The sequence below is a fragment of the Grampus griseus genome, assembly GCF_964374135.1.
Source record: "Grampus griseus genome assembly, chromosome: 12".
Taxonomy (NCBI): domain Eukaryota; kingdom Metazoa; phylum Chordata; class Mammalia; order Artiodactyla; family Delphinidae; genus Grampus; species Grampus griseus.
Window position 1 is genome coordinate 47,736,647 of NC_139006.1, and position 19,757 is coordinate 47,756,403.

A 19,757-nucleotide genomic window follows, 5' to 3' on the forward strand; every position below is an offset into this window, starting at 1 on the left:
GCCTTGTCTGGGACTTCCCTGGTGGTCCAGTGGTTAAGACTCTGCACTCCCAGTGCCCGGGGGCCTGGGTTTGATCCCTGGTCAGGGAACTAGATCCCGCATGTCGCCACTAAAGATCCTGCATGCTGCAACTAAGACCTGGGACAGCCAAATAAATATTTAAAAAAAAAAAAAAAAGAAGCCTTATCCTTTTCTGTTAGCAAATGCATTACAGGATAACTGTCATGGCATAATCACCAATCAAGTCCTAGAATACTGTAAATCAGTCTGTACTATAGCACTGCCATGAGAATGGACAATAGCATTGCTGAGTGAAATCAAAGTGAGAGGAGGCTGGTGACTGGAAGAAACAATTGACACTGAAGCACAACTCTGCATGCGTTCAGACCCAGAAAGCAGACCAAAGGCAGTCATGTTAGGGTGTGCTGGTGTCTCAGGGTATCTTAAAAATGTGAAACCCAACCTTTAAAACATTCTTACCAAATGAATCTGACTATATTACAAATGAATGGCACACATAAATACACTGAAGGGGATGGATGGAGCTGACCCTACTAGCTTCAAAAACCATGTTTTTAACTTGCTATTGTCATGTTAAAGAATAAAAGACCTGTACACAAATACTGTACACTATTGCTAAATTTGTCTATGGGCAAAGAGGAGCTCGGCAGGTCCCTAAAACTCTCAGGAGAGGAACCCTCTCTGACCAGAGAAGTGGTGGTCCCAAGAGGATGGGCAAATCACTGTTGCTTTTTTATTTCCCTGGCCTCTTGCAGCATTCCCCTGGACACAAATGCAACTGCAGGTAGTGCAGGGTAGAGGAAAAACTAGAGCTTTGACTTCTTGGCTAGAGGACTGGGAAGTGGGCTCCCAAGGAGCCAGAAAATGCCAGCAGGATCACAAAGAGAAGGAAGCTCAAGAGAGAAATTTTGCGAAGTTGTACAGCACTCCTGGGCTCACCTCTGAGCTGCGCATGGTTCTGACTTTCAGCAGCCTACCAAACGCCTTGAGCGCTAACTGCAGCATACACCAATGCCCAGACCCAGCCTGGCTACAGGGTGGGGCACAAGGAAGTCAGATCCAATTAGCACTGTAAAGGTTGTGAAAACTGAACTGTCAGTGGAACCGCAGCCTGAAAAGGCAGGTGGAAACTTGTAACCTGAACCTAACCTGTTGAATGTCTGCTAACGCAAAGCAGAACCCAAATCAATTTTCTGCTTAAAATTTAAACAAGACCTCAAGATCCTGAATTTCATAAAAGGACATTCAACATGTCCCACTTAAAAACCAAAATTATGTGGCATACAAATGACCAGGAAAACATTAACTTGGAAGGGAAAAGACAGACACCAATCCAAGTACTGAAATTATGAGACAAAGGCTTTAAAGCAGCTGTTAAAACTATGGTTTAAGAAGTAACAGTGAACACTCATGAAACAAATAGATAAAACGTCTCTCCCTAAAACCAGAAAATATAAAGGAGAAAATGGAAACATTAGAACTGAAAAATACAGTAACTAAAATATTAACTGATGGATTCTATAATAGAATGCAGATAATAGAGGAAAATGTCAGTAAATCTGTAGATAAATCAATAGAAATTATTCAACAGAATAACAGAAACAGAAAGAAAAAAAAAAAACAGAAAGAAACAGAAAGCAAAACAGAAACAGAAACAGAAAGAAAAAAAACAAAAAGCAAAAAACAAAAAAAACCTGAACAGGTCCTCAGGATCCCATGAGAATATACCAAAAAGTCTAATATTCATGTCATCAGAGTCCCAGAAGGAGAAGAGAAAGAACATGTGCTGAAAAAAATGTCTGAAAAAATAATGACTGAAAGCTTTGAAACCTGGTAGATATAAACTTACAGATTCAGAAGTCTCAGCATACACCACACTGAATAAGCTCAAAGAATTCCAAGCCCTGACATATACTATCAAACTGCTGAACACTGAAGACAAAGATTAAAATCCTGAAAGCGGAAGATTATAGTGACCCATAGTCTAGGAAAACAATGAAATGACTGCTGACTTTTCATCAGAAATCATGGAGGCCAGAAAGAAGTAGAACATTTTCCAAGTCCTGAAAGAAAAGAATTGTCATCCAGTGAAAATACCCTTAACAAATGAATGTGAAATAAAAGCCCTCTCAGATGAAGAAAAACTAAGAGAAAATTTGTTTGCCAGATTTCCTCTTAGAAAAAAAAAAATGCTAAAGACAGTTCTTCAAACAGAGAAATGGTACTAGAAAGAAACATCAGGAATAAAGAAAAGCAACAGAAATGGTAAATACCTGGGAAAAGAGAGTATACTATTCTTCTCCTCTTAATTTCTATAAAATTTGTATGGTGGTTAAAAGCAAAAATTAAAACAATGTCTTTTGGGATTTTCAATGTGCGTGGGATGCTAATAAAGCAGCAATTAGAAGGATACTTATAACATGAAATGCTTGTACTATAAAAGTAGAAAGGTCTGAAATCAACAACCTAAGCTCCAACCTTAAGAAACTAGAAAAAGCAGAGAGAGATAAACCCAAAGCAATCAGAAGGAACAGAGCAGAAATCAAAGAAATGTTAAGAAGAAGAAGGAAATGAAAGCAGAAATCAATGAAATTAAAAACAGAAAAAAATAGAGAAAAAAATCAATCAAAGCTAAAGCTTAACTCTTTGAAAAAAATCAGTAAAATCGATACATCTCTAGCCAGGCTGACAAAGAACAAAAGAGACAGAAAAACTATCAACAACAGAAAAAATTATCAACATCTGGCTATCAATAAGACCCAGCAGGCATGGAAAGGAAAACAAAGTAAGCACATAAGAACAACTCTACACACATAAATTCAACAATTTAGATGAAATGGAATAATTTCTTGAAAACCCAAACTATCAAAACTCACTGAAGGAAAAAATATATAACCTGATCAGTCTTCTATTAAGGAAATGAAATTTGTACTTAGAAAACCTTCTCAAAAAAGAAATCCCAAAGCCCAGATCATTGGCAAATTCTACCAAATATTTAAAGAAAAAATAACACCAATTCTACTGCTTCTAGAAAATAAAAGAAAAGGGAATACTTCCAAACTCACCCCTGGGGTCAGAATTACCGTGATAGCAGAACCAGACAAAGACAGCACAAGAAAAGAAAATGACACCAATATCCCTCATGAGCCTCAACAAAATATTAACATTAATAGTAACATACCACTTTCAACTGGAGTTTACCCTGAGAATTCATGGCGAGATTAATGTTTCAAGCCAACTAATTCACCAAATTAACAGGCTAAAAACACAACCCACACGTGATCATTTCAATTGATATAGAAAAAGCATTTCACAAACTACAACACCCACTTATGATCAAAACTTTGAGCAAGTAGGAAGAGAACAGAAACTTTCTAATCTGATAAGGACATTACAAAAAAAAAAAAAATCCAAAGCTAACATCACACATCATGGTAAAAGAATGAAAGTTTTCCCCCTAAGATCGGGAACAAGGTAAGGATATCCACTCGTCTGTTTCCAATATAATACCATTTAAGTTTTTGTTAAAAAAAGAAAGAAATACTTATGTATAAATCTAACCAAACATGTACAGGTATGTTTCTATACAGGGAATACTATAAAACCTTTGAAAGAAATCAAAAGAAGATGTAAATAAATGGAGAGACACAGCATGTTCATGGATTTGAAGACTCATTATATCAATTCTCCCCAAAATGATTTATAGATTTAACACAATTACAATCAAAATCCTGGCAGGAGTTTTACTGGTAAATATAGACAAGTTGATTCTAATACTCATAGGGAAAGGCAAAGGAACTAGAACAGTCAATACAATTTGAGTAAGAGAAAGAAAGTTAGAGGACTCACACTGGCTGATTTTAAGACTTACTATAATCAAGACTGTGTGGTATGGGCAAATGGATAGACACAAAGATCAATGGAACAGAACAGAAAATCCAAAAATTTATCCACATGGATACCATCAATTGATTTTTGATACTGAAAGCCAGCTTCTCACTGCTGGAAAAAGAAGTTACAAATAAGCAAAAGAGAAAAGTTAAAATGAACCTTGTGCTAGATATGAAACAGAGATTATACAGTATGAACCCCCTCAGTTCATATACAGATAGATGGATATGAAAATACAGAGATACGTTGTGTGTAGACATTTGTTAGTTTACATACATATATTTCCTAACTTTGTCTGCGGAGAGGCCTAGAAGCAGCGACACTCCAGTAGCAATAAACATACCTTTATTAAAAGGAATCAAGCCTCCTTGGAGAAGTGAGGGCTGAGGTAGGGTAAATAGAAAATAAGCCTGGAACATCTTGTGGGGGGGGTCAGAAAGTAAAAAAGTGCTTTTAAAAAAAAGATGAAGGTACACAGAAGAACACAGAAACCGCCATGAGAACTCCTTACAGCCAAAGCTGGAACAATTTGATCAACAAAGTAAATAGTGATAATATTAAATTATAACCCAAAGGATAAAATAAATATCCATGAGTCCATGCTGATATAAATGAATGATAATAAAAAAATAAATAGGAGAAGACAAATCTTCCTTACAGAAGAATTCCAATTCATAAATGTAGATGGGATGAATGAACAAGAAAATCACCATTAGAATACCACTGTAACATTGCTGCAGGCAAGATGTACCAATGAATGCTAAAATGAGTGTGCAAAAGTTAAGCAGAAACATATATATATATGCATGGTCTCAAAGTGTCTCCCCCAAATATTAGTTAATTACCAAGGGATCAACAGGAACTTTACACTGGAGAACGTGGCAGAGACCAACTCATCCAAGTGACTAATGTTAGACCTGTAAAAAGCTATGTGGACATCACGTCTGCAGTATCCTTGGCGGTAACAAATTACCTCAATCTAATCAAGAGAAGACATCAGACAAACTCAAATTGAGTCACAGTAAATGACCAACACTTTTTATAAGTGTCAAGATCATGAGAGACAAGGAGAGACACCAAGGAATTGTGACAAATCAGAGAAGCCTAAGGAAGTGGAAAACTGAATGTAATGTGGGATCCTGGATTAAATCTTGGATAAAAAAGGACAACAGCCAAAAAACTGGTGAAATCCAAATACAGTCTGTTGTTTTAATTAATAGTATTGAACCAACATTAACTTTGATAACTGTTATTACGGTTATCAGGGGAAGATGGGTTAAGGGTATACGGGAACTCACTGTACTATTTTTGTAACTCTTATAAGTCTAAAATTCTTTCAAAATACCAAGTTAAAAAACAAAGCAAAAGTTTTCTAACATTATTAAATTGGCTGTCTGAAAACTAGGTCGTTTTTGTCTGTAGAAATATTATACATGGTGGATAGGTTTGCAGAATATCCCACAAAGTCTATGTAACCAATAATGAGATTATTTTCATAACAGGAGAAATCAATGTAGTTATAATGGCAGTAATTAAACAAAAATAATAACATAAAATAAAAATCTGGTTGTTTAAAAATGTTATATGAGAAAAAGCAGTCTATTTAAAAAGGAGAAAGATGCTGCTGTAGATGTAAAATTTCATGAAATTACTTTAGAGATATTATGCCTAATTTTGCAATGGAACCTGGAAAAGGGTGAGAGACAGGGTGAGGAGTACTCAGGTTTGAATTCCTAGAGTGTGCCAGGCACAGTTTTAGGTGCTTTCATGTATGACCTTCGTTAATCTTTCTTATTGCCTTGTGAGGGAGGTATTGCTAGCCCTGTTTTACAAGTAAAAACATGTCAGTGAGGTCTCACAGCTAGTTAAGGCAGTAGAACTGAGTTTCAATCTCAGGTCTGATTAATTTCAATGTCTCTTTCTCTGTATTTACTGCCTCTAACAAAAACTGAGTCATTCTCCTTAGATAAAGGGCAAGAAGAACAGTGAGAGGCACCAAAGGGAGTGAGTATGATAAGAGAATAAAGAAGGCAGAACTAATTAAGTCATCAAATGGTAAAGAAAAATACTGGTGGTAGAGGTTTTAGATCAGTGTTCTCCACACGAGAACTTCGGGGCTGGGGGGATGGGAAGGGATGTAAGAGCTGCAGCACAGAACCAGCCCCTATCGGAGCTGTTCTCTGGAGGGCCTCTGAAGGTCAAGGAAGTTACATAGAACAACACAGAACATAGGGCCATTGCAGCTTCACACTCCTGCAATCACTGTAGCTCTGCTCCACTGCTCATTTAGATGAATGTGTGTAAAACTTTCAATGATTTAAATGTAGAGATTCGCAAGTAAGAAAAATAACTATTACAATAAGAAGAGGACATGTATTTATCTAGATCTTTCTAATCTAAAAGAAACACTTCAAATTAACAGCTGGAACATAAACTCTTGCGTAAAAACAAGGCCTCTTTTTGTAGCCAATTATCAATCAATGTCCCTTCTTATCCAACCTGATGAAGCCACTTAAATCAGATGTCATTTCTGTAACTTCATGCAGCTTCATTATTAGGACTGTTTACATGCATCACCCTATTCATTCCAAGAGTTTCTCTTGAATTTTACTTCTAAATTAAAGCAAAGCAGGATAATAGTTTAAGAAAAACGCATTATTCTGATTAGATATTTTCTGATTTAAAACTGAAGAAACCTCAAGTGCGAGAGGTTTATTTATTCTGAATATGTAATTGTGAGGTACTGAGAGGGCAGAGATTTTGAAGACAGAGAAACAGATTCAAATCCTAGCTCCCTCACCTACTGTAAAAGTTACCATGGAATTAACCGAGAAATGCCAGGTCTAGCTCCCAACCCGGCCTCTGCACACAGGGAGCCCTTAGTATATGGGTTAAGAGAAAGTAACACATGGCTGTTCATGTCACACACAGATTTTAAACCATTATAATGATATAGAATCATTAAAATGGCAATAGTGACAGCTGGGCAACAAACAAATTCAACCAACCAAAGTAACGTGCTATGGTTGAAACAGCACCAGACAGAGCTGGGAGACGTGGACTTTAGTTATATTTCGACCATTACTCAGCCAGCGACCTGGAGACAAGTCATCTCCAGCCCCTGCCTCCTCCTGTAGCCTCTTCCATCATAGGAAGGGGTCGGGGTAGGACTGTCTTGGGGCTTCCTTCTAGCTCCCGGGTTCTGCTACATGGTACCGGGGACATGAGAAAGGGCTGAATGAGAAAATGTGTAAAGTGATAAAAACTGCCTGCCATTAGTTCTATACGGAAAGGACAGAAGTGAAAACAACTCCAGCCTGCAAGCATTCAACTGTGATCCCGAGCTCTCTGGTGTCTAAAATGCCACAACCAGAGATGCTGGTAGAAACTCACTTTCTAGAGTATTCAGAGGTAAAGAAGAAAGTGAGCACCGGGGATGATGAATGTCAAGGATGATGATTACACCTTGAAACAGGGTACCAAGCTGAATGGCCCCGAGTCTAGGCCACTCTACCTCCAGATACAGACAGGTGGAAACTAGGGGGCTTTCAAACACCAGAAAATGGGACAAAGAATGATGCTTTAGTCGCTGTATCTACTTCCTTCTTAAAAATCCGATATAGATAATTCAAATTGATGCTTTAAAGAATGTTTCAGGTCTAACTTACCTGGAAATTTGCTTTTATTCCCTTCCTGTGCTCTTCACATCATTAAACCAGGCAAACCGAGCTTACCTTTATGCAATGTTTATGACCCTCATATTTCATCTAGCAACAACTGGACTGGTCTCTTTACAATGGTAAACTAATAGCCAATAGCTCAGAATAGCCAAAACCCAACACTCTTAAAAAGCCTAGAATAAAAACAATTTATTGAACTACTGTTCCCACCCAAAATATGAGCAACTAAACATGCTCCCCTTCCCCATTTCTATATTCTTTCTTTTTTTGGGGGGAGGGATCCTTTATAAATTTACCGTACCTTTATTGGGTTTTTTTGAATTTTATTTTATTTATTTTTTTATACAGCAGGTCTTATTAGTCATCCATTTTATCCACATCAGTGTACACATGTCAACCCCGATCTCCCAATTCATCACACCGCCACCAGCACCCCCCCACCCCCGCCGCTTTCCCCGCTTGGTGTCCATACGTTTGTTCTCTACATCTGTGCCTCTGTTTCTGCCCTGCAAATCTATCTTTTTGACTTGGAAAGGAATGAACTTCAGCTGCCATTTCTACTCTCAGCAAAAAATAAGGAAGGGAGAAGGCCTACAACACACAACTAAATAAGAGACAAAAATAAACATGCTTCCGCTTTAACTGGCAGAGAAAGTCTGTTTGCTCTGGTCTAACCCTCAGTTCACATGCAAGCTAGCAGCCGTGGGATGGCCACCAGCCCTGTGAATTTATGGCTTCAATCGGTGAACTTCCTTCCACAAGGTCCTACTAAGCCCTCATACTTTCCTCACCTTGGCCGGGTGCCTGGCTCCCATGATGACAGCTAGCACTCCTCCACATGGCCCCTCAGCCCTAGAGGCAGCTGAACCCCTTATCAAACTGACCCTTCCCCTCAGGGAGCTGTGAATCTCACAAACTGTGCTGAGAAAGGGGGGATCAGAAACAGAAGACAGACCCCCATTCTTTCCTGCCCCTGGAACAAACGAGTGTCAAGAACAAAAGCTTGTCAAAGCCTCATCCTGTTAAATGACACTGAAACACGAAAACCAGGAACTGACTTTGGCTGATTTATAAGTTTACAATGGAACTTAACTTTTACTTTTTATCTTTGGGCAATTACCGAACTGCTGAATCTCAGTTTTCTTATCTGTAAGATGAAAACTGTAACAATACGACCTTCCAAGGTTGCTTGGAAGATATGTATGTCTGCCAAAAAAGATTTTAAAGGAATTATCATTGAAATAAGCATTAAATCTTCTTAAGGTGAATAATTTGGGGACCCGGTGTCCCCCAAGCAAGAGCTTCCAGGTCGGAGGATGGAAAGAGAAGCAGCACCTCATCTCTGGCTTCTGGCCCCGCCCCAAGGAGTAAGAGTGGCTCACTGCAGTAAGGACTCTTGGCGGGGAGTATATATTGTTGGAAAAGGTCCCCATCTGATCCCTAGCCCCATCCGCACCCCTGCTTTGGACAAAGGTGGGATATCTAATTGTGACCAAGTTTTACTGACTTTATTGAGCTGGCACTAGTATTTGAAAGACTAAGAGCTGAAGCTACAACATTGCAGAGGGTTCTTACAATAGCTCTCTGGAGTAAATACCAGCCTCCCTATTTGAGAAAGAACAAAACTGAGGTGTGAAGCCTTGACGGGCACTGGAAGGCAGGCTGCAGAATTCCAAGGCCCATTTTCTTCACCCCGTGCTGATAAGTTCGTTTATTTAACGTGAGGAGTTGTAAAGAAGCGAAGTTCACTTCTTCCCCCAAAAGAACATGGAGGAAGAAGGCAGAATTACGTAAGAATAAGAGCCTTGGTCCTGGCCCAGGCTGACATCAGATAAGCCCGGAATTGGCCCGCCCATCAAGAACCCAAAACGGAAATTTGTAAAGGAGAACCTCCGTGATTGCTTAGGTAAATTTACTTCTGATAAGGTGATGCTGCAGATGGCTTCTCCGGTCCTGTAAAACCTCTCCAACTGAAGAGGGCTCAACAGATTTACAACCTGTGGGTTGGGCCTTATTCTGGGTCATTTCTGGACCAAAAGATACTGAAGAAGCAGTTAAAATGCTTTGGTTGCAAAGTCACAGAATGACCAAGCCATCTTTAATAATGATAATTTTTAAAAACTTTAAAAGGTGGGGTTATTTTTGGTAAGACGATTCCTGGTCAGAGGTTGAGATAGTTGAGTGAGGGCCATGCTGGGTGGAGCATCTTAGCACCCATTCTCTCTCTCCCTCCCTCCCTCCCTCCCTCCCTCCCTCCCTCTCTCTCTCTCTCTCACTCACTCACACACACACACACACACACACACACACACACACACACACACACACACACACGACCTTTATTTACACTCAGGGAAAGTACTATAAACAACGAAGTAAACAACGAAGGTGCAAGCCCAGCCCCCAGCCCTATCCAGGGGATTCCAGTGCTAGGTTCCTGCAGGAGGGCAGGAGGCCCCTGGCCTCCTGGCTTCTGCACATCTGCTCCCTTCTCCTCTCTCGCTGGCTGGCCTCTGCTTACAGCTTGCTCCATACTTCCTGATGATACCAGTCATTTATTTGTTTATTCACGAATTTATTTAACATAAATAGCACTTACTGGTAGAGAAGACAATGTTTTAAAGGCACTATAGAAATTAATTCATTAAAGCAAAAGGATCTGAGGTGGAAACTATCTTTTTCTGATGAAGAAAATGGGGCACAGAGAAGTAACTTGCTTAAGCTCACACAGCTTCCACATGACTACAGCCGGCTTCTGGCACTTCTCCACATCATGATGTTTTAGCTTCAGATCCCAGGACTGTTGCTATTTGCTATTAAACTGTCCAGAGTGAATTAACCACCCAGCCACGTGTAATACTAGAAATAGCACACTGCCTGTATTCTTGTTATCATTACTCATAATTAGCACAAGCACATTCCAGAGATAAAAAGGTGAGCCCCAGTAAAGGTGATGAAGTTAAGAAGTCTGGGGTTTTGATTCTGTTTCTTCCTCTAATATCACAGTACTATATTTTGATTCTATGACGCATCTCCAAACTTGGGTTGCCATCTTACGATCACTGCTGGCTAGGTGGTGGTTCTGCTGTATCCTCATTTCCTGTACATACTCATTAGAACTTGTAGTTTGGAAGAAGATCCTGCAGACAACGGTCGAGCATTCCTAAGAAATGCTGTCTCAGCAATGCTCCTGATTGCACAGAGGACATACTGTGTAGGAAAAGCACGGACATCTACAGCTGAGTGGCAAAATAAAGCAGAGGAGTTCAACTTGGATTGTAAAGAAGACTGAGAAATACCTAAATTTGTTTCACATATATTTTCTTGTTTCTATGGCCCAAGAATGGAAAAATCTATGTCTAAGTAAGTCTCAAAGAGCTTATTTCACAAGTATAAAATAAAATTGTAGGTGATAAGAAGCACTGCTACAGTTTATTTGGCATCTGTATTCTTTCTTAACTATATATAAAATAACAGTGCCTTTTACAATTGATAATTTTGTAAGATTCAATGAAATACAGAGCTAGTAATCGTAACTAGCAGAAGCTGTATCAAAGACTTAAGAGACATTAGGACCCCAGTTCCTACAGTGTCTTTGAAAGAGACAAGGATTCTCTGAGGAAGCCTAGAGGTGCAGAAGCAAGATCTCAGATAGTATGCATTTAAATATACAGAAAGCAGTATTTACCGTAACTAAGACTATTTTAAAATTTTTTTCCCAAAATTCGCAAAAGAGTTTGGGCTCTGGTAGCCCAACTCCATGGACAACCGAGATTCACCATTCTCCTCTGTAAAATGGAGATAACAGTGTTTACCTCCATGCTGCTGCTGTGGGGCTTAAATAATCCAGCTAAAGAAAAGCACACCACCTGGTACAGAGTAAACACTCAATAAATGTTAGGCTGCTACTAACAGTCACCAGTCAAGAAAACACAGCTTTGGAAAAAAAAAATGGAAGAAGCAGATGAGGAAAGCTGCTAGCTTGACCCGGACTTCTGTGGTCGTGTTCTCTATTTGGTGACTGCTCACCCAGACACAAGCAACTGTTTCAATAGACAGAGGCCTTCCCTTATATCCAGAGATGAAAGCAGCCCCCACTGCAGCTTTATTTCTCCGTTTCTGTAATCAGACCCAGATCTGAAAGGGTTCCTTCTTCGGACACAAGCCAACCCACATGGCAAATCTCTCCATACATAGCCCACCCTCCCAACCCCGTACAGAAAGAAAAGTGCTCTGAGAGTCATCTGGAGAGACAATGTACCAATATTTTTGCTTGCATTCCAAAATATAGCAAACTTCCTGTCCCTGCTGCCGCCTACCGAGTTCCTTGGAAAGGTCACTGTCACAGCGCTGCGGGCAGTTCACAAACTAGCCCCAGAAGGCAATCCCGTGAGGCTGAACCCCGCTTCTATCCATTTTCACGGCAGGTGCAAACTGTAATTTCTTTTGGCAGAAGAAACCCCTCTGAAGTGGCTAGAAGCAGCCTTGCCAACTACTAAACTAAATTACTGAACTGCTACATGAAAACCATTATTGACCTATCTTTTAAAAATAAAAATCAGTATTGAAAATCTGTTGTTCTATTTAATATTGCTAAGTAAACTAGTTTATGGCTTTATATAATGCCCGTTACCCTTTGTATCACAACTACGACAGTATTTAACAGGTAATACTCAATTTTTATATTCATCACCATAAAGTATGAAGCTAAGCTATTTAGAACAAAATGATTTTCTTAACAACCTGAAAAGCTAAGTATACCAAAATAATAACTAAAGAATAGAAACCGATTTATGTGAATTCAGTACAAAAATTCCATTTCAGCTTTTCATTCAATGTGTGATATTTGAAGGTAGCTGAAGCTCTTTGAAATATAAAGGACATTTTAAGAGACACTGACACCCTTAAATTTAAAACATGCTATTTACAAAACGAGCGGCATCACTGCCTGCTGAACTAGGCATATTAAAGCACTAAAAAACATTCTGTTTTAATGAAAAATAAAAATAATCAATGACGTTATAAGAAAACTTTGTAGCATATTATTTGAAGAGTAGAATAGACTGTGAAGTTTCCAAACTCAACTTTGATTTAGATGTAAATTTTCAGCATTTACAGCATATGGGATGTGGCAGTTTCCAAATCACCTGCATGTCTTAAGCTTTTGCCCTCTACTCAGTAGCTTTGTTCATTGTGCAGATAAGAGGCTGATGGAAAGAGAGATGCTTTCATTGAAAGATCCCAAACAAATGTTCTCAGAAAATGAAGATATTGTTCTAGAACAGAGACCAACTGTTCAGGTTAACAGAGCAAGAGTCTTCAGTACTACGCTGACTTGTATTTGCTACTGTAAAAGAGAACATGTGTATTCTTCAGCTCACAATAGCAGTAGGTTAAAAAAAAGTTGAAATTAATCACTGTATGCCAGTAAGTAGATTCTCTCAAATGACCAAACATAAGACACAGAAGAGTGAAAAGAAAGAATTTTTCTTAAAACTTTTCATGTAATTTCATGTGGATTGAGACACCAGAAATACTTCAAAGATAAAATAGCTGGGAAGCACAGAAAAGCCATCATTTGAAAGTAATCTATACAAAAAACCAACGAAAAATGGATCAACTCAGTAGACCCGAATGTAAGAGCTAAAACTATAAAACTTTTAGAAGAACACAATAGGAATAAATATCTGTGCCCTTGGATTAAGCAATGGTTTCTTATATGTAACACCAAAAGCACATGACAATAAAAAACAGATAAACTGGAAATCATCAAAAGTTAAAACATTTATGCTTCCAAAAACACCATCAAGAAAGTGAAAAGAGGGCTTCCCTGGTGGTGCAGTGGTTGAGAGTCCGCCTGCTGATGCAGGGGACACGGGTTCTGTGCCCCAGTCCGGGAAGATTCCACATGCCGCGGAGCGGCTGGGCCCGTGAGCCATGGCCACTGAGCTTGTGCGTCCGGAGCCTGTGCTCCACAACGGGAGAGGCCACAACAGTGAGAGGCCTGCGCACAGCAAAAAAAAAAAAAAAAAGAAAGTGAAAAGATAGCCCACAGAATGGGAGAAAATATTTGCAAAACATATATCTGATAAAGGGCATGTATCCAGAATACATAAGGAACTCTCGTAATTCAACAACAATTTCCCAATTTAAAAATGGGAAAGAATTGAATAGTCATCTCTCCAAAGAAGATACACAAGTGGCCAAAAAGCACATGAAAAGATACTCAACATCACTAGTCACTAGGGAAATGCAAATCAAAACCACAATGCGACACCGCTTCACATTCTAGAATGGCTATAATAAAGAAGACAGACAATAAAGATGTGTGGAAATTAGAACCTTCATACATTGTTAGTGGGAAAGTAAAATGGTGCAGACATTTTGGAAAAGAGTCTGGCAGTTCCTCCACTGATTAAACATATAGTTACCATATGACCCAGCAATTCTACTTGTAGGCATATATCCAAGAGAAATGAAAATATATGTCCACACAAAAGACCGTATTTGAATGTTCATATCAGCAGTACTCATAAGAGCCAAAAGTAGGAACAACCCAAATGGCCACCAACTGATGAATGGATACATAAAATGGGATAAATCCATGCAGTGGACTATTAGTTAACCATAAAAAGGAACGAAGTGTTGATACGTACAACATGGATGAAGCTTGAAAACACAATGCTATGTGAAAGAAGCCAGTCACAGAGGGCCACATACTATATGATTCCATTTATACAAAATGTCTAGGACAGACAAATCCATACAGACAGAAAGACTGGTAGCTCCTGGCAGCTAGGGAGAGGGCGGGGTGAGAAGTGAGTGCTACTGGGTCCGAGGTTTCCTTCGGTAGCAATAAAATAGTGGTGATAGTTATACAACTCCCTGAATATACCAAAGACCACTGAATCGTACACTTCAAAAGAGTGAATTTTATGAGCTGCGAATTATTCATCAATAAAGCTGTTAGTAAGTTTTTTTTAAGAAGTCACCTACTCTGTGCAAATAGCATGGAGCTCAGACGTAGGGCTGAGCCAGTTTCTTGTGAGCCTTGGTTTCTAACGGTGTTAACTGCTTGGCCTGGGCTAAGACAGAAGGCCCTCTCTGGCTTCAAAGAGGTAAGCCTATAGTCAAGCCAGATCTCAAAACACAGCAACAATCCCAGAGCATATTTAGGAGTCACCAGAAATTTCACATTCTATCCTGGTTAAGGTATAGTCATCACATGAGGGATTAACTGTAAAGAGAGTTAATACTTCTAAAAAGGAAACAGTAAAAGCAGCTGAACCAAGCTGCCCCTGTAAGTTTTAACCACCCAACAGTGCCAGATCCCATCCCAGTTCCTTCCAACCAGCCCTTATGAATTAACCTCACACTGGCAAGGGAAAACTCTCTTTGTCTCTTTTCCTAGATGGACTGGTTCAGAAAATTCTATATTGAATGTGTATGTGCTTATATCACAAACATTTAAAAGGGTATAACTTTCAAAGATTAATAGAAGGCCACATCGGGTAAGAAGTGTTTGAGAGGTAAAGGAAAACAGAGCAGCCCTCTTCAGCTGGCTAATCCCTATCTGTCCTTCAAGATTTAGCACAGGAAATAATTCCTTCTGGAAGCATATTCTGCCTCCCTTCCCACTCATCAATCTGGACCCAACGCCTGTATGTGACCCCAGAACACCTGTGCCCATGGATGGGAGCAAGCAACTGCCTGGGTAACATCTCCACCTGGATGTGCTATCAGCAAGTCAACCTCAGCACATCCAGCCCCTGACCTCATCACCTAGTCTCTCCACTACCCATCCCAAGCCTGCCGTTTATTCCTCATTTTGGAGAAGGGCATCACCACCTATACAGACTAATGGGATGCAAGTGGAAAAACCTACACTCAGTAGTAAGAAGGGTGAATTATAGAATTTTTTAAAAAGATGTATAGCTTTCATTCAGGATCACACACACAAAATGGCAAAAGAACTATTATAGACCTTTCTAAGCATCTTTTAGGAACAGAAAAAAATTTACTACCTATGATATATGTGTAAGACAGCTCATCAGAAATGCTTAACAGCCATCTGCTCCTCAAATGGAGGCATATAATCCCCCAGAGCACCATCCACAGTGAAGGAAGGAAGGAAAGGAAAGGAATAGTATAAATAGTCTTGTCAAAATTACTGCATATGGTATAACTTAGAATTCATGAATAATTTCTTGCTTTTGAATATAAACCAGAAATCTTCCGATGAAAGATGACTAAGTCAAGCTGAATGGTTGAAGCTAAAGACTCCTAGTTAAAACTGCCAAAGTTCTATGTAGAAATATGTGTAGTTTGCTTTGTAAGATTCCAATGCACAATCATCTTACTATAGTATAACATATTATTTCCACCTTCTAAAAATAGTTTAAAATCCCTACAGTAAACCCCAAATATTAAATTAGCATATTTAATAATCCCAGAATCAAATCATATGCTCTTAAACTAGATTCATTTTTCTAGCAAAAAATATAAGATCATAGTAGCATGATAGAAATCACTCTCACAAATATCATTTCAGTTGCAAAACCGTGTTATCCTAGGAAATGTAGTGTTGAGGTAAAATGCATATTGCTCATCAAAAGAACTGCTCTAAATTTTAAATCATGCTCTGCCACAAGGGTACCACAGCCTTCAAATTAATTCAAATAGCAGACAGGGACATTGAAACAATGATACACAGAGCTGTGCAGCAGAAATTTCTAATGATACAAATACAGTAGTAATTACTCCTTTCAAAATACAGAGAGTGTTGATTCCTGATGCACCATTAATGGTCACCAAAATATTCTCTCCATTTCTCAGACAGCAATTTCACTAATATATGTATGTATGTATACGATATCTACCTATTTATCTGTCGCAAATTCCCCATAATATGTATGCATGTATAAGATATATATGAATAAAACTATTCAGCATTATTCTAGAATTCAAGGTTATCTACTGTGACAAAAATTTTATTTTTTTGTAAACCAAAAGAATCATGCTGTTCATTTTCATGTTATTTCATAGAATCACCACATATCACAAGGCTGGGGGGAGGTATTACCTCCACTTCACCTATAAATAGGATGTCCATGTAATCTACTGTCCAAACCAGGGCGCTTCACAGAGTGAGAGAGGGCACTATTAATAATTACTCTGGGACAAGAGACACAAACTGAGACTATCCTGGGCAAGCCGGGATCTTCCACATAGGAAACAAATTCAGAAAAGTTCCTTAATTTCTCAAATTCACACACAGGGTCAAGAGGGAATTGGGGTTGAAATCCATGTCTGACTGGAGACCAAAAGAATAACAATTTCCAAAAAAAAAAAAAAACAAACCAAAACACAAAAATCAGCAGGAAGTCAATGAATGTAGTAGCAGTGCTTCTCTATTTGATATATTGCTATAATCATGAGCTTATCAACATGACTTGTATGAGGCTTCCTTTGTTGACTATTATTGCTTCCACCCACACCTTCTCAAATCCCCTAGCAATTCCTATAATTATGCCAGGTAAGTAATGCGGAAGTTAAATTTTCAAGACTCTGGGAAGATGAAACTCTATGAAGTGTAGAATGAAAACAGAAAAATCTAGCCCTGGTGAGTGTTACCAAGCACAATCTCACAACAGTAACTGGGCAGCAGTATCTTATTAAGAGATGTTTACTGTATACATCATCCCAGTAGGCTCAACTGCCACAAGCCATCAATGGCCCTGATTGTACTGAATACATAGAGAGCGCTAAGTACATGCAACTTTGCTGCTTTTAAAACTATATATGCTGCCCCTATTACAAGCAGGCACAAACAGCAGTCACAATGTTTCACACAGATTAACAGCATCCGTCACCATCTCATTTACATTCAGTAGGAAGCTATGAGTGGGTTTCTGATAATTCATTTACATTTACTACACAAATTATTCCTCCATGTTTTAGGCCAAAGAATCTCTGAATATGTACTACCAAATTTAAGACAATTTTTTTTCTGGCGGGATGTATAGCTCAAATAAGAAATAAGTTAACTTAGCTGTTTATCATTCAACTAAATTCTCAATTTTCAAATTTTACTTTTGTATATTTAAAAGCTTATTAAACAAAACCAAATAAATTTCTAAGTCATAGTCCTACCAGTATTATGATATACACTCCTTCTCTCAATATTATAAAAAAAATTCTTTGGCTTTACAGAAAAGCAAACTTTTAAAAAGAGGAAATATACACATTAATGTAACTTTTTCATTTCTTCTCATATCAGTGTGGTGGTGAAGTCTAGAAAACTATATTTGTTTTACAGGAAAGCAATAAATGATTAATAACAACTTCTCTGGATTGGTACAGATTCAGTTCTCTTTCTTAAATCATCCAAATCTGCTGGAATAGTTGTAAAAATTGATATAATGCTAGTACTAAAAGACAAAGTACTAAAATTTAAATTTCTTGAGGTCAGGGGCCTTGTGTCAATACTAGTTTGTTCTTTCCATTTGCTTTATCCATCAAAGACATGTTTCTACAACTGCCATTTTTATTTCTGCAGACAGTTTTTAGTGACATTAATGAAAAGAGGTACTATGGATAACCCAAGAGACACACAATTGAATTTAGAAGTTATGTTGTTGAAATTCATTATGTGTGATTACTGAGGTGGTTTTGCTTTCCTGATTCTGTGTTATGTAGTGTGACACTAAATAATATAGTTTGTGTTGACCAAGTATGCTCTGAGAGGGCACCGGAGAACCCAGCCTAGCATGAAAATTAAGCCATTTCACAAAGAGATAAGGCTACAAATAATCAAGCACTGCTCTACTGTATTTCTAAAGGGGGTTATCTGGAGAGCTCTCTTGCCTTGTTTTCAAAGAGACAGCTACCATTGATTAAACCACTGTTAAATGTGAGTGTACATAAGCCTGGTCCGTCCACATCAGTTCGTTTTCCAGAATCTATAGACATCTCTACTTTCATCTATGTAAATAAACAACACCAACCTCAAAGAAAACTGGGTAAGAACAAATAGCTTAGGACAAGGGCTGTCGAGCACCAGAGAGTAAAAATTTTAGGCATGGTAGGCTTACACAATCTCTGACGCAACTACTCAACTCTGCTATTCAAGTGCAGAAGCAGCCGGAGACAGTATGTGAATGAACGGTGTGGCTGGTAAAACTCAGTTTACTAAACAGGCAGCGGGCCAGACCTGGCCACAGTTGGTGCTCTCTGGTGGGGGGAACCCAAGTAAAGCGAAATCAGATTTGTGTGAATGGCACAGAGTTCCACTTCTGAGAAACGTTCTTCACCACTTCCCACCCCAGGGCACTGCCACCCCCTCCGTCACGGAGAAAATCCCAACGTGCAGAATGCTACCTAGTCAACTGATGATTGTAAGATAAAGTAATAAACTTCCAGGATGGGGTGCTGCCTTTCCCCTTCTAATGCCATCAGGGACTGTGCCCCGCTACGGTGCCCATGTACTGTGCAGTGACAGGACACGCTAATTCACGGTTCTGAGTCCTTGGCTTCAGGCAACAGGTGGGCAGATAACAAACACTGTGAAATTATGTAAAAAACTTTGTGTTTGTGCACATGTCGATTTGCAGCTTTCATCAGATCCCCAAGAAGTTAGGCAAGAACCACCGCTAATGTTGTTCTAATCAATACACAATGTGAAAATACTGCCCAGTAGAGAGATGTATTAGTGGGGAGGGTATCTGTTGGTGTCGGAGCCTAAGTGTGACCACAGGCCCTGACTGCATCTCTTATGTTCTTTCTTGTCACCTTTGATGGTACCAACCTGTTTCTGCTCGGTTTCCAAAGTGCTTGCTGTGTCACACTGTAACCATAAAATATACTACTCCTCAGTCAAGGGAAGGGATCTGACTACAAGTGTGGACTTTCTGACAGATGGACATCAGAAGCAGAGCCTCTCTGGAAAGGCTGGAGTTTCATCAAGTCTTGCTCCAAGGTAAGTGAAGCCTTTGACTATACATATGGGTTTACATATAGAAATACGCACACACACACACAAACACACACACATATGCATAGACCATGGAAGGCAATTAAGGAACAAGCATTTTTGATGCCAAGAAGGAAAAATGAAGACAGTTCTTACTCGGCTTTTCCATGTCAACTTCTACCCTGAGTCTTTCT

General features: G+C 39.0%; 1 protein-coding gene across 2 annotated transcripts in view; it reads right to left on the reverse strand.

Annotated features, from left to right (window-relative positions):
• Positions 1 to 19,757, reverse strand: part of GAREM1 (GRB2 associated regulator of MAPK1 subtype 1) — a gene marked incomplete at its 5' end in the record, with an annotated part of 204,641 nt that overhangs the window by 158,673 nt on the left and 26,211 nt on the right. The window lies entirely within an intron of this gene.